A 10,021-nucleotide genomic window follows, 5' to 3' on the forward strand; every position below is an offset into this window, starting at 1 on the left:
TGGGGGATCTGTGGATGACATTTATGGGGGATCTGTGGATGACACTTATGGGGATCTGTGGATGACACTGTTATGGATGATCTGTGGGGTTGCCCAGACGGCTAGACCTTTCACTGTAGTTATTAACCCCATTCAGCAGTCATCCGGTGGTGATGAGGGCATGGCTTCATGGGGTGGGGGCATGGCTTCACGTGGGCTCGTGCCCCGGATCTCTTCAGACTCTAGCAACGCCCCAGTTTGGTGGTAAATATCATCATTTTACAGCTCAAAGTAAATGCTGGTAATTACTTTTTATCAGTATATTGAACTATAGAAATGTATTACGTTTAATCTTTATCATTCATAATGATAAATATTGGCTGTCCGTGAAGTTTTCAAGAAAAAGAAAAAATTCTGGTTGGCAACCCTGGATTAGCAGTCTCAAAATCTATGGCATGTCCCAAAAGCATTGTTTTTACATGGCTCCATGTGATCCAATTACTTCATCCAAAAACTCAATTATCTGAATCCATCCAAAAGAAGTGCTTGACTAAGCCTATGTTCCTGATTTTGGCATTTCTTTCAAGCATGAGACTCTGTTTAAATGTTATGAAATATAAGGATATAAAAATTAATTGTGATTTTTCAGTCAAAGCCTATAAAGCTATTTATGATGCTTCACTTTGTTCTGTATTCAACACTAATTTGTGTCTGTGTTTTTTCTTTTGAAAGGAGTCCTACAATTTGTGGAAATAACCTTGGGCATCTGGTACTGATCTGTGTGGTTGCCTCATATGCCGTTATGAGTGGCTACACTTCTGCTGCTGGTTTCGGCTCATTCAGCATTGATTCAGCATACAGTCCCTTCGAAGGCACAGAAATGCAGCAAGTGAGAGACGTGGACCTGCAGTACAGCCAACTGAGAGCCCCAGGAGTGTATGGAGGAGTTGCTTTCAGCTTGTCATTTTGTGCTTTAACATCAGTCTTCTTGATTCTTGGAGCTAAACCCATCCACAGGGTATCTACTAAATTACTTTTTGCGGAGCTGATATTTGATGTTGTAGGTTGCTTGGGTTACATTATTGCAGTTGGTTTATACCTGCACTTCATCAAAACAGTCAACGCTACTGACACTTGTAAGACAAGGGAACGCCTGTATGCAGGCCGTGGTTATACCTGGATGAACTGTGAAGTACAAGGAGGGGACGCTGCTGTGGCTATTTTCGGCCTTATTGCTGCATGTGTGTATCTTCCAAGCGCCATCTTGTGCGCACTGTATATCAGAACTGTGCGTGACTTCAGGAAGAACTATCTGTCTCATGAACCTGCATCGTACAATGACAACCAAGAGGGCTTGCACAAGTCCAGAGAGGAGCACCTTAACTTTCTTCCTAGTACCTTAGTATAGATACAGAAGAGGACTATGATAAAAGTAGAACTCTTAGGGGAAACTGGCTTGGTTGCCCATAGCAACCAAAAGAGCTGTGAAAAATGAAAGGTGGAATCTGATTTTTTTTGTGCGGATTTCAGCCTTTGCAATGCAAAGGATGAGATCCGCGGCAAAACCACATCAAATCTACACCAAAATCCGCACATACATAAGCAGATTATGCTGCGGATTTGATACAGAAAAGCAGCGATATCTGCACGGAAATCCGTGGAGAATTTATTTTTGTAAATATGCATCCGTGTGCAGGTACTCCTATTATCCTCTACATTACGTTGCACATTGGCATGCGCATACTATTATATTTGAATACTTCTTGCAAAATTGTTTGCTCATATCTTTTACTGGGATATTTTTAACAGTCAGCAATATAATAAACCTATAGCAAAAATAAAGCACTGAAACAATAGCAAAAACAGAAGAAACATATGAATTACAAATACTGATCTGATATTACTCTCTAATAAAAATATATTCAAAATGGCCCTGAGTGTGGAAAGTGATGTATATGCAGATGTGTCATTTATTACAAGTAGTAAAGTATAAATCCTGGCTTTAGGATCTGCTGTACTAGCAAATGAAGAAGGTGATCTCTCCTGTCCACACACTGAGCCAACGTTCTCTCTCTTCAGCAATTCTACATGGGAAGTTGTCAATTGTTGTCCCTACGTGTGTGAGGCATAGGCGTCGCTACAATTGCCCCCCCCCCCCAGGTTATTCCTTGCCCCCCACGCCTGATTCCCCTGTAAAAAAAAAAAACGCTGGCCGGTGGCCACCCAGGCGCTCACAGAGCACTGCGGGGCACAGCAGTGCATAGTTCCCTGCCCCGCCGATCACCGCTATGGGCTTCAGGCCAACTAGGCCTGAAGCCTAAGCAGTAGTAAAATCCTGGTGCAGGCAGGTGTGATTACGTCATCACGCCTGTGCCAGGACGTGTGCGCCTGTCTAGTACCGAGTCGAGTGAGCGCCAGGAGTCTGGGACATAAGGTAAGTTTTAGCTTTATTTTTTTGTGTGCCACTGCCAAGTGCACAACTTTAGGGGGCATTACTGGGGGCGCAGGAGGATTATATTACTGAAGGGACAGTGGGGGGGATTTCTACATGGGGAGCAAACTAGTCATGGGGGCAGTGTGGGGGACAATTAATACATTACTGTGGGGGCCGCAGTGTGGGGGACATTACTACTGTGGGGGGCACTGGCAGTGTGGGGGAAAATTTCTATTGTGGGGACAATTACTGTGGGGGTAGTGTGGGTGACAATTACTACTGTGGGGGAAGGGTGGGTGACAATTACTACTGTTGGGGGCAGTGTGGGGGACAATTACTACTGTGGGAGAAGTGTGAGGGACAATTACTACTGTAGGGGCAGTGTGAGGGACAATTACTACTGTGGGGGCAGTGTGGGGACAATTACTACTTTGGAGGCAGTGTGGGGGACAATTACTACTGTTGGGGGCAGTGTGGGGGAACAATTACTACTGTTGGGGGCAGTGTGAGGGACAATTACTACTGTGGGGGGCAGTGTGGGGGACGATTACTACTGTGGGACAGTGTGGGGGACAATTACTACTGTGGGGGCAGTGTGGGGACAATTACTACTGTTGGGGGCAGTGTGGGGGACAATTACTACTGTGGGAGAAGTGTGAGGGACAATGACTACTGTGGGGGCACTGTGGGGGACAATTACTACTGTGGGGGCAGTGTGGGGGACAATTACTACTGTGGGGGCACTGGCAGTGTGGGGGACAATTTCTACTGTGGGGGACAATTACTACTGTGGGGGAAGTGTGAGGGACAATTACTACTGTGGGGGCAGTGTGGGTGACAATTACTATTGTGGGGGAAGGGTGGGTGACAATTACTACTGTTGGGGGCAGTGTGGGGGGACAATTACTACTGTGGGAGAAGTGTGAGGGACAATTACTACTGTGGGGGGCAGTGTGGGGGACAATTACTACTGTGGGGGCAGTGTGGGGACAATTACTACTGTGGGGGCAGTGTGGGGACAATTACTACTGTTAGGGGCAGTGTGGGGGACAATTACTACTGTAGGGGCAGTGTGAGGGACAATGACTACTGTGGGGGACAATTACTACTGTGGGGGGCACTGGCAGTGTGGGGGACAATTTCTACTGTGGGGGACAATTACTACTGTGGGGGCAGTGTGGGGGACAATTACTACTGTTGGGGGGCAGTGTGGTGGACAATTACTACTGTTAGGGCAGTGTGGGGGACAATTACTACTGTGGGGGCAGTGTGGGGGACAATTACTACTGTGGGGGCAGTGTGGGGGACAATTACTACTGTGGGAGAAGTGTGAGGGACAATTACTACTGTGGGAGAAGTGTGAGGGACAATTACTACTGTGGGAGAAGTGTGAGGGACAATTACTACTGTGGGGGGCAGTGTGGGGGACAATTACTACTGTGGGGACAGTGTGGGGGACAATTACTACTGTGGGGGCAGTGTGGGGGACAATTTCTACTTTGGAGGCAGTGTGGGGGACAATTACTACTGTTGGGGGCAGTGTGGGGGACAATTACTACTGTGGGGGAAGTGTGAGGGACAATTACTACTGTGGGGGCAGTGTGGGTGACAATTACTATTGTGGGGAAGGGTGGGTGACAATTACTACTGTTGGGGGCAGTGTGGGGGACAATTACTACTGTGGGAGAAGTGTGAGGGACAATTACTACTGTGGGAGAAGTGTGAGGGACAATTACTACTGTGGGGGGCAGTGTGGGGGACAATTACTACTGTGGGGACAGTGTGGGGGACAATTACTACTGTGGGGGCAGTGTGGGGACAATTACTACTGTTGGGGGCAGTGTGGGGGACAATTACTACTGTAGGGGCAGTGTGAGGGACAATGACTACTGTGGGGGCACTGTGGGGGACAATTACTACTGTGGGGGCAGTGTGGGGGACAATTACTACTGTGGGGGCACTGGCAGTGTGGGGGACAATTTCTACCGTGGGGGATAATTACTACTGTTGGGGGCAGTGTGGGGGACAATTACTACTGTTGGGGGCAGTGTGGGGGACAATTACTACTGTTAGGGCAGTGTGGGGGACAATTACTACTGTGGGGGCAGTGTGGGGGACAATTACTACTGTGGGGGCAGTGTGGGGGACAATTACTACTGTGGGGGCAGTGTGGGGGACAATTACTACTTTGGAGGCAGTGTGGGGGACAATTACTACTGTTGGGGGCAGTGTGGGGGACAATTACTACTGTGGGGGCAGTGTGGGTGACAATTACTATTGTGGGGGAAGGGTGGGTGACAATTACTACTGTTGGGGGCAGTGTGGGGGACAATTACTACTGTGGGGGCAGTGTGGGGGACAATTACTACTGTGGGGGCAGTGTGGGGACAATTACTACTGTGGGAGAAGTGTGAGGGACAATTACTACTGTGGGAGAAGTGTGAGGGACAATTACTACTGTGGGGGACAATTACTACTGTGGGGACAGTGTGGGGGACAATTACTACTGTGGGGGCAGTGTGGGGGACAATTACTACTGTAGGGGCAGTGTGAGGGACAATGACTACTGTGGGGGCACTGTGGGGGACAATTACTACTGTGGGGGCAGTGTGGGGGACAATTACTACTGTGGGAGAAGTGTGAGGGACAATTACTACTGTGGGAGCAGTGTGAGGGACAATTACTACTGTGGGGGGCAGTGTGGGGGACAATTACTACTGTGGGGACAGTGTGGGGGACAATTACTACTGTGGGAGAAGTGTGAGGGACAATTACTACTGTGGAGAAGTGTGAGGGACAATTACTACTGTGGGGGGCAGTGTGGGGGACAATTACTACTGTGGGGGCAGTGTGGGGGACAATTTCTACTTTGGAGGCAGTGTGGGGGACAATTACTACTGTTGGGGGCAGTGTGGGGGACAATTACTACTGTGGGGGAAGTGTGAGGGACAATTACTACTGTGGGGGCAGTGTGGGTGACAATTACTATTGTGGGGGAAGGGTGGGTGACAATTACTACTGTTGGGGGCAGTGTGGGGGACAATTACTACTGTGGAGAAGTGTGAGGGACAATTACTACTGTGGGAGAAGTGTGAGGGACAATTACTACTGTGGGGGGCAGTGTGGGGGACAATTACTACTGTGGGGACAGTGTGGGGGACAATTACTACTGTGGGGGCAGTGTGGGGACAATTACTACTGTTGGGGGCAGTGTGGGGGACAATTACTACTGTAGGGGCAGTGTGAGGGACAATGACTACTGTGGGGGCACTGTGGGGAACAATTACTACTGTGGGGGCAGTGTGGGGGACAATTACTACTGTGGGGGCACTGGCAGTGTGGGGGACAATTTCTACTGTGGGGGACAATTACTACTGTGGGGGCAGTGTGGGGGACAATTACTACTGTTGGGGGCAGTGTGGGGGACAATTACTACTGTGGGGGCAGTGTGGGGGACAATTACTACTGTGGGGGCAGTGTGGGGGACAATTTCTACTGTGGGGGCAGTGTGGGGGACAATTACTACTGTGGGGGAAGTGTGAGGGACAATTACTACTGTGGGAGAAGTGTGAGGGACAATTACTACTGGTGGGGGGCAGTGTGGGGGACAATTACTACTGTGGGGACAGTGTGGGGGACAATTACTACTGTGGGGTCAGTGTGGGGGACAATTACTACTTTGGAGGCAGTGTGGGGGACAATTACTACTGTTGGGGGCAGTGTGGGGGACAATTACTACTGTGGGGGAAGTGTGAGGGACAATTACTACTGTGGGGGCAGTGTGGGTGACAACTACTATTGTGGGGGAAGGGTGGGTGACAATTACTACTGTTGGGGGCAGTGTGGGGGACAATTACTACTGTGGGGGCAGTGTGGGGGACAATTACTACTGTGGGGGCAATGTGGGGGACAATTACTACTGTGGGGGCAGTGTGGGGGACAATTACTACTGTGGGAGAAGTGTGAGGGACAATTACTACTGTGGGGGACAATTACTACTGTGGGGACAGTGTGGGGGACAATTACTACTGTGGGGGCAGTGTAGGGGACAATTACTACTGTAGGGGCAGTGTGAGGGACAATGACTACTGTGGGGCACTGTGGGGGACAATTACTACTGTGGGGGCAGTGTGGGGGACAATTACTACTGTGGGGGCACTGGCAGTGTGGGGGACAATTTCTACTGTGGGGGACAATTACTACTGTTGGGGCAGTGTGGGGGGACAATTACTACTGTTGGGGCAGTGTGGGGGACAATTACTAATGTGGGGGCAGTGTGGGGGACAATTACTACTGTGGGGGCAGTGTGGGGGACAATTTCTACTATGGGGGGACAATTACTACTGTGTGGGCAGTGTGGGGGACAATTACTACTGTTGGGGGGCAGTGTGGGGACAATTACTACTGTTTGGGCAGTGTGGGGGGACAATTACTACTGTGGGGGGCAGTGTGGGGGGACAATTACTACTGTGGGGGCAGTGTGGGGGGACAATTTCTACTGTGGGGGACAATTACTACTGGTGGGGCAGTGTGGGGGACAATTACTACTGTTGGGGGCAGTGTGGGGGACAATTACTACTGTTGGGGGCAGAGTGGGGGTAAATTACTACTGTGGGGGCAGTGTGGGGGACAATTGCTACAGTGTCATCCACAGATCCCCATAACAGTGTGTCCTCCACAGATCCCCCCCATAACAGTGTGTCCTCCACAGATCCCCCATAACAGTGTGTCCTCCACAGATCCCCCATAAGTGTGTCCTCCACAGATCCCCCATAACAGTGTGTCCTCCACAGATCTCCCATAACAGTGTGTCATCCACAGATCCCCTCCCTAACAGTGTGTCATCCACAGATTCCCTCCCTAACAGTGTGTCATCCACAGATCCCCTCCCTAACAGTGTGTCATCCACAGATCCCCCATAACATTGCGTCATCCACAGATCCCCCATAACAGAGGAGAAACTGACAGTAGGGGAAAGAATCCACGTAAATTATTTTATTATAAATGTAGTTTAGTTTAATGTCTAATTTTAACTTTTAAGTAGGTAGGAAGTGGCCGGCTGTGTAAAATTGGTTCATGGCAAGTAGTATTAGTTGCACACACCAAAAAACACCCACAGGGTTATTTCACAAAAGGGTGAAGAGTTTGGAGAAGTGAACAATATAGGACAACATAGCTGATTTGAAAAAAATTCTCCAATTCAGCTCACTTTCCTATTCAGTTATGTTGTCCTAGATTGTTCCCTTCTCCAAACTCTTCACCCTTTTGTGAAATAACCCTGTGAGCGTCTGTTCATTGGTCTTCTTTAGTGACATGTTTAACATATGGGATTATTTACACAGTCCTGGTGTTTGCTGAAACTGCTTTAAACTATAAAGAAAGGTTTTCGAGAGTGTTTCTCTCTTTCTCAGGTCTGAGATACCAGGGAAGAAAGGAAAACTCTTGAAAGCTTGTCTTTTAAGTAGTAGGTTAGTACAATAAAAAGGTATCCCTGCATACCGCAATACTGTCGTATTTTGTAATCTTATTTATATATACTTAGTTTTTTCAGTGGTGAAAATTATTAGTGCCCCCCCATTTTTGACTATGGTATCTTATGTGCCCCCCTATATATTGTTCCTAGAGTCGCCACTGGTGTGAGGGGCTTAAAAATACCCCTTGGAATTGCTACAGCTAAGAAACGAGACTAGAAGTCAGTATTTAAAAGCTTTTCAACTTAAAGGGGTTGTCCCATGAAAAATATTCTACAGTTTTCAAACCAGCACAGTTTTCAAACCAGCACCTGGATCTGAATACTTTTGTATATGCATGTAATTAAAAATGTATTATAGATACTGAGTTATTCAATGAAATCCATCTGTATAGCGCCACCTGCTGTTTTCTCTTTTTCTTCATTTCAATCTTTATTAGTTTGTGACAGTATAAAAAGAAACAAACAGTTTTGTTGTGTCATACAGTAATGAAATGCCGAGTGCCAGACCCTAGAGGGGAAAACCTAAGCCATCTTTCCCATTGCTTCACATATTTATGATACCATTGATTTCTGTGCGCTACAAATTTTTCAAACATGCAGGTGGTATGTACTATGTGGGAATTTCAGCCATTGAGGTGATAGTTGTACTTTTCCAATATTTGGTAATGTATAATTTTGTAGCAAGGAACAGGTGGGCTATGGGGGTTCTGTAAGGTGCTGGTATATCTTGTATTCCCATAAAGAAAAGTGCCCCAAAACTGATTTCTCAATGTGTAGCCTGCTAAATCTAGAAGCGAAATAGAACAGGGTTTACTTTCGGGCATGACCACAAAATATGCAGCAGTGTTCCTCTTCCCCCGCAGTTACGCCAACATAGCGAGGGTGTGTTTGGGTACATATGGCTAAGGCTCTTTTCACACCTGCGTTATTGTCTTCCGGCATAGAGTTCCGTGCTCGGGGCTCTATGCCGGAAGAATCCTGATCAGGATTATCCTAATGCATTCTGAATGGAGAGTATCCTTTCAGGATGCATCAGGATGTCTTCAGTTCCGGTACGGAACGTTTGTTGGCCGAGAGAAATACCGCAGCATGCTGCGCTTTTTGCTCCGGCCAAAAATCCGGAACACTTGCCGCAAGGCCGATCCGGAATTAATGCCCATTGGAAGGCATTGATCCGGATCCGGCCTTAAGCTAATCGTCGTTTCGGCGCATTGCCGGAGCCGACATTTAGCTTTTTCAGAGTGGTTACCATGGCTGCCGGGACGCTAAAGTCCTGACAGCCATGGGTAAGTGTAGCGGGAGCGGGGGAGCAGTGTACTTACCGTCCGTGCGGCTCCCCGGCGCTCCAGAGTGACGTCAGGGGCGCCCCAAGCGCATGGATCACGTGATCGCATGGATCACGTCATCCATGCGCATGGGGCGCTCCTGTCGTCATTCTGGAGCGCCCCGGGAGCCGCACGGACTGTAAGTATACCGCTCCCCCGCTCCCCGCTCCTACTATGGCAACCAGGACTTTAATAGCGTCCTGGGTGCCATAGTAACACTGAAAGCATTTGGAAGACGGTTCCGTCTTCAAATGCTTTCAGTACACTAGCGTTTTTCCGGATCCGGAGTGTAATTCCGGCAAGTGGAGTACACGCCGGATCCGGACAACGCAAGTGTGAAAGAGGCCTAAGCCTATCTGGTGTGTAGTACCAGCAAAGACCTGTTTTGATTGCAGCCTCATAATGTGTAGTGCAAATGATTATGAAAGAGATAAAGCGGAACGAAGTGGTCCATTTTTGTGCTAGCATTGTTATTTCTAGTTCTCTATCCCAGCTCAATAACAGTTTTTTTTTTTTTTTATTCTTGTTTGTCACCCAATGCCATGTAAAAGGGCCTCAACTTTTGCTTACTAGTCTCGTATTGAGGTTTAGACCATAATTCAAATAGAGTCTTGTATGCTGTCACCTGGTATGGGTTCTTATGATCCAATAAATGCCTAATCTGTAGGTATTTATAAAAGTCTGTCCTTGGGATACTGAACTCAGTTTGAAGGGTGTCAAATGGTTACAGGCGGTTGTCTGATAGCAACTGAGATATATAGCTTATGCCCTTGTTCTTCCAGGTGGACAAGTCTACTTCAGGGAGGTCTA

The sequence above is a fragment of the Bufo bufo genome, chromosome 5 (genome assembly GCF_905171765.1).
Source record: "Bufo bufo chromosome 5, aBufBuf1.1, whole genome shotgun sequence".
Classification (NCBI taxonomy): Eukaryota; Metazoa; Chordata; class Amphibia; order Anura; family Bufonidae; genus Bufo; species Bufo bufo.